The sequence below is a fragment of the Ziziphus jujuba genome, chromosome 7 (genome assembly GCF_031755915.1).
Source record: "Ziziphus jujuba cultivar Dongzao chromosome 7, ASM3175591v1".
In the NCBI taxonomy this organism is placed as follows: Eukaryota; Viridiplantae; Streptophyta; class Magnoliopsida; order Rosales; family Rhamnaceae; genus Ziziphus; species Ziziphus jujuba.
This window is the reverse complement of record NC_083385.1, coordinates 21,940,324-21,946,852: the sequence shown is the minus strand read 5'-3', so window position 1 is coordinate 21,946,852 and position 6,529 is coordinate 21,940,324. Positions and strand designations below refer to the sequence as shown.

The following is a 6,529-nucleotide window of genomic DNA, read 5'->3' as shown; positions in this document are numbered from 1 at the left end:
CTCTACACCATGGTGCCTCAGTCAAGCCAAAAATATTGACCATTGAAAAAGTCAACTTTAGACCTACATACTGTTTACTTGGTCAAACCTGGTCAAACTTGTACAACAGGGGTATTTTGGTACGGGTTGTTACAATTTTTTCCTTTTTTTTTTTCTTTCATTTCCCTTCAAGGTATACTTCTTCAAAATCTTTTCCAGCTCTTCTCTTCTCCTTCCTCACCCTTCCCTCAAAACTAATCGACGATGGTGCTAAATATTAAGATGTATGAGCACTAGATGCTGAACTGAAGCAGTCAGATCCATAATAAAATAAAAACACAGAGAGAGAGAGAGAGGAAATGATGAAGTAATGGTGAGTGAGGAAGAGAGTGCAGTGAAGGAGCCATTAGACTTGATAAGGCTTAGCCTTGATGAGCATATCTACATTAAGCTCCGATTTGATGTAGAGGCTGTTCCTAAAAGGCCTAACGAATTCCTAATTGGAGGATCTCTTTTAATTGATTCTTTTATTACATTAATTAATCCTTGTTCATACATCGGCTTCTCTGGTACGAAATGAGCCACTTCAAATAGGTTCATTGCTACGGCCCAGAATACGATTAATCCGGCATGAGCTACATGAGCCCCCAGTAGTTTACCGGATAAGTTGATAAGTCAGGCATTTCCGGCCACTTTTTAAGGTTTTGTCTTTCTAGTTCAAAGCAAATGTAATTCATGAAAAATAAAATAAATAAAATTTGGTAGGGTTTTTCTATTTGATTGGCTATGTGATATGGTTGGTGAAGCTTGTATATATTTTGACCCTATAGAGACTTATTTGTGTTACTCTGTAGTCTATAAAAAATAAATTTCATTGGAAAGAAAGGTTTTTAAAATGTTATGCCCGAAAAGGTGTACTGAAAAGCTCTATTCATTTTCTATTTGTTATGGATAGAATTTCTGATTTTAGGATGTAAAAAAGCTGATGTTTGATTGGCCCCTTTTTTTTTTGTCATGAACTTATAGGGATGAAATCTGATAGTTGAATGTTTATGTGGTACTTCTTTTTGACAATGGGGTAGCTAATCAAAATTGAAACTAGGACTTGGAAGCCTCATTTAAGGCAGTGCTTTCTTATCTATTTATTTATTTACTTATTTAAATTTTCCATTTGTAATCTGTTAAAGCATAAAAAATGTACACTAGAGCTGCATATTCATTTAATGCCCAACATTATGTCAAAAAGAAAATAATAATAATAATAATAATTTGGAAAAATAATTTTACTAAAAAAGTCTTTCAAATGTGATGCAAATGGTATGGACAAGAAAGAACTAAACTAGAAGCTCTATTGTAGTTAATGGATGCTCTGGATTTAGCTTATTAGCCTTTTCTGTCATGACCTTTTACAAACAAACAAATAGTTGAATGTTGAAAATTCATTCAAGTAATTATTAGTAATTAACTTGAAACTATGCCTCAGATGATCAGCTTAGAAATTCTTAACCAGAATTACAATTTAACTATGATTTCAAGTAATTATTTCGCCCAAAAAGTCCTTTCCATTATTCTTTCCATAATCTAGCTCTTATTCAATGACAATACCTACTCTGATCAAGTTTAAGAATGATACCTATATCATAGGCATCTTAAATGTTTAGCAGTTTCACTCAGTACCTTAAAAAATGTTCACCAATTCTTCTCCCGCTTTCATTTCTTCTCTGTTTTTGTTCCATGTAATATAGAAGAAAATGATGCCATGAATCAGTATCTCTATTGGTAATTTGGGTTTGCATAAATGTTGCAGGGTATCTTGTTTGACACTTGAGCTTTTATTTTGTTTGTCTTATATCTAATGTTGATTTTCTTGTTCGTGGTGACAAACTGGTGTTGCGTGCTATGATAAGCATTTGAATATGATTCTTGGTGACGTTGAAGAAATAGTTACTACTATCGAAATTGATGATGAAATATATGAAGGGATTGTGTGGGTATATTTTGCTTTCATATTCTTTTTGTTTTATCTATATGTTTTAACTATTTGATTTAGAGGCTAAAAATATGGAACCGAGACCGATAAAATAACAAGAAGTTAAGAACTATTAGGTAAGGATTTCGAGCTGGAACTGACCAAGTAAGAAGAAGTTTTGAACAACTAGATAGGGGTGTCACTTCTAATAATATTGGTAATCTAGTTTTTTTTTTTTTTTTTAATCATATTGCTCAAGGCAAATTTTGCTTTACAAGGCCACTACTTGCTAATTTTGTAAAAATAGTTTTTTATGCCAAATTTGTTAGATGTCTTACATAAATTGTTCTTGTTTACTTTGGACTTTAAGTGAGTTCAGGTTTACATTTGGAACAACTTTTGAAAAAAATTATAGTGAAATTTTTTTACATTTAGTAGAGGAGGTTATAGGTGAGTAATATTTTTGAATTGTACAACATATTGTGGGGAATTGATATTACATTTATTCTTGAAAAATGAAAAGTTATAATGGAATTTTCAAATTGTTCAAATTGAGTACCTTTAGATAGTTGTCAATGCAACACAATCAAACACATCTTTGAGTGGGGCTACACTGAATTAATTTATAGTGAACAATGCTTGGTCAAATTATAGAATTTTATCCACTTATTCTCTATATTTGTAATTTGGAATGATGTTCTAATTTATTTGTTTACTTATTCATCTATTTCTTTACCATTTTAGACCTCAAGATGCATGGTTCCTTTTCTCTTTGTCAGAGGAGATGGTGTCATTCTTGTTTCACCACCTTTAAGGACAGCTTGACTTGGCGTAGTCTTTCTGTATGTAATTGTAATCAACTTTAGTTAAACCACGACTAATTACAATGTAACTGTACTTTTATTTTACTGGGTGACTGAAGTTCAAGGTACTAAACATTTAGGATAAGGTATTCAATTGTACATTTTGAGATGATTGAATGAATGAAAACTTATTTAGTTTCACTAGCAGCTTTTTTTGTTTATCAATAGTGAAATAATATTCCTGGGCTATGATGTTGCTTTTTGTGCTTTCCATTCTTCTTTATGCTATCATTGGCAGGATGCACATCTTGTGGTACTTGGTTCTAGGTGAAGGTGTTTCCATATTTGGTAGGATGGTTCTATTAAGTTCATGAAGAATGCTTGATACAATGTCTTGAAGTAACATATCAGACAGACACTATCTAGTTGAGTTCTTGAAGAACTATTTATTTTTCCTTTTTTACTTAATCATGCTTTCCTATTGTCTGCTAATATTATTTTTAAAAGTCAAGATGTTCATCCCTTTTGTTGATTAATAATTTAAGTTTCTACCAATGAGTTATGGGTGCATTACACATTATGTGATTGAAAATAGCCTCAATACATTGTCTTCTGAGGTTCCTACACAAGCAACTATAATTGGCTACTGCACAAAATATCATATGCATCATTGCGGTATACATTTATACATAGGCATAACAACATTAATATTTTTGTGAAATGAAACTCTTTTAAGTTCTTTTTCTTTATACCCCCATATTCATATTTATCTGTATAATCTTCTCTACCTTTAAATAAATATATTTGACATTATTATGAATATTGAGTGCTTTTATTTTGTATTGATACTTATCTTAACCCTATACATTAGTAGTTGAGAGATTTTTTTTGTTTTCCACCCTGCAATTTACAAATCCTGCCATTGATGATCCTCTTAGACAAGTGTTAGTTATGTCTCTTGAAGTGAACATTGGGAAGAGAGGAAATATATTGGAGGTTGGACCTGAAAATGTTTCATAGGTTTGTCAACATTTTTCCTATTACACTCCCCATATTTAATGGTTAACTATGCAATAATTTCTGTAGTTGAACTTTTCAGATTGTGCTTAGTATATGCAATTTTGTTGAACTTTTCAGTTTAGTTTATGCTTATTTGCATTTCCAATGTCAATTTGAACAGGAGACCTATATGAAATGGATGCCTAAGGGGATAGTTAGGCTATGGGCTTTGGAGAAGAATAAGAAGAAAAAATACTACGATTTTTCTTTGTCTTCGAAGGACAAAACGATACCGTTTCAGACTGGTCGTAGTTGTAGTGTTATTCCGTTCCCAAAATTGTCTTTCTATACCCCATTCCTTAATATTCTTCATCATGATGGTGGTAATACCTGAGTTGTATTGAAACTATCATGCTGATGAATATTAACAAATGGGGGAGCTCATGAGATTCCTCGGGGAATGGAATAGCACTACAACTAGGACTAGTCTTAAACGATATCGTTTTATTCTTTGAAGACAAAGAAAAATTGCAATACTTGTTCTTCTTATTCTTCTCCAAAGCCCATGGCCTAACCATCTTCTTAAGCATCCATTTTCTAACCAAATTGCTGCCACCATTGAATAGAAGCTGTCTTCCTTTGGGTTAACTTCTCTCATTGCCTTTAGGTTGTCACAAATCATGTTAATATTAACAAAATCCAATCTTCATGTGGTTTATATTATCAAGCTTCAATGAACTTATGGATTCCTTAAGTTATGGTTGTACCATGTAGATATATTCTATTCTATTGAACAAACTCGTCAATATTAGAAAACAACAATATAGTACTTATAGATGAAACTATACATTAAAAATGTAGCTTTTGTGACATGATTACTAGTGTAGGTGAAAGCTAGATCAAAAGCCTTGTTGAAGGAAATCATATGCATATGTTTGATCTAGGATTTCTTTTGTTCATGTCTTTTCCATATTACATTTGTGGGATAAATCAACAATATTTTTGATAATTTACATCTTTTGTTGTTTAATATAATCTTGATTTATCTTATGTTGATGTTATTTCTTTCGTATACATAGGCAACTGCTAGTGGCGAGGAAGGAATGACATTATTTTTTGTTTACTACAACCCCAACTGTGAACATAATGGAGATATTAATTTCTTCTTAGAGCTATAAACAATATTTTTGGTCAGTTACAGCAGAACATGTATTCTTATTTAGACATTTGGATTTTTCTTGGTTGATGTTGCTTTGTAACCAATTATATGCATTTCTTGGTATTTTGTGTATAATTACATGCAACATATTTTTCTATGCTCGATTCCACCATGCTATGTATTAGAACCCGTAAAAGAGTTCTAAGAATTGGTACAAATTGTTGTGAGATTCAATGTAGATGTTACAAACTGATATTAGTTAGAGAGGAAGATAAGGCCATGTATGACTATTTCTTATCATTTTAAGATATGTCAAATTCTCAAATAGGAGTCTCATCTTTAAATTGATCTAGTTATTTTGCTTTTTGATGTTGCTCCCATTCTTCTTTTGCTTATGATCAATCATTATCATAATGATGTAAATAATGTATTTAAAGTGTTTTAAATGCCATGCGATTAAATATTTACTAATAAATGGCAATTTGTGATCTTCCATTGCTCCATATTAAACAGGAAATGGAGATGCTATTAAAGGATTTGGAAAGTGCCACATAATTAAATATTTACTAATAAACGATGGCTTATGATTTTCTATTGGTCCATATAAAACAGGAAAAGGTCATGCACAGGTTGGATTTGGAGAGTGGCATGTGATTACATATTTATTAATAAATGGTGGTTTATCATTGTCCATTAGTGCTTCAGTTTGTCCATCATAGAGCAAAAAAGAATATGAATTTTGTTGGGTTTTCACACATGTCAACTTAATTGGCTCACATGACAAAAAAGAAAAATTTATTAAATCTCTTTCTCTCCTCCCCCCCCCCCCCCCCCCCCCCCCAAATCAAACAGCACTCATCTACCATGTTTGATTTCTCCCTTCCTCTTTTTCTCTCTTTCTTACTAATAACATGTCCTATGCATTTAATTTCTACATTTCTCTCTCTTTTCCTTTCCTAACTACCGTGCTTCAATGAATTTCTATTCTTTCTTTCTCTATCTCTTTTCCAAGTCACATAACAATCAACCTGAAGTTTTAGGTAACCACCTTTAATAAAACCGAGCTTTTTGCCATATCATCTCTGTAACTCATCAGTTCAACTAGAAGATAATAAAGAAAAAAAAGAAAAAAACCTCTATGTGGAGCCCATTTACTTCTTTCTAATGAACTGGAAATGTACATTTATGCTCAACTTAATGTATCATTGGTATTTGCTTATATATATATATGCTTATTTTCCTTATGTTGTTTTATATATATTTTCATGTTCTTGTTCACTATATAACTGCATCTTCTACTCTAGCGTGTGTATAAGGCATTATGTATTCCAATTTGTGCTATTATTAGGCTACAAATTGATATGAGATTATAAATTTAATATCTTGTTTTCCTTGATCAACTAGGCTTATTGGCCATAATTATTCTTACATCTTAACATATTCCATTATCATTATTGAAACGATTTAAAGTCTTACTACTTTGCTAGGTAATTGAAGGCGGTTCCGAAAAGAAAATTTTGTCATATTGACAAATTAGATGTTGCCATCAATGTGATAAATTTCAGTTCTACTTTTTTATGATGAAACTTGAATTTTAAGTTTTATTGGCACATGGAGGTA

The 6,529-nt window shown here is 31.6% G+C and overlaps 1 pseudogene; it reads left to right on the top strand.

Moving 5' to 3' along the window:
- Positions 1-349: 349 nt before the first annotated feature.
- Positions 350-2,773, top strand: LOC107425529 (sm-like protein LSM3A; annotated as a pseudogene).
- The last annotated feature ends 3,756 nt before the right edge of the window (positions 2,774-6,529 follow it).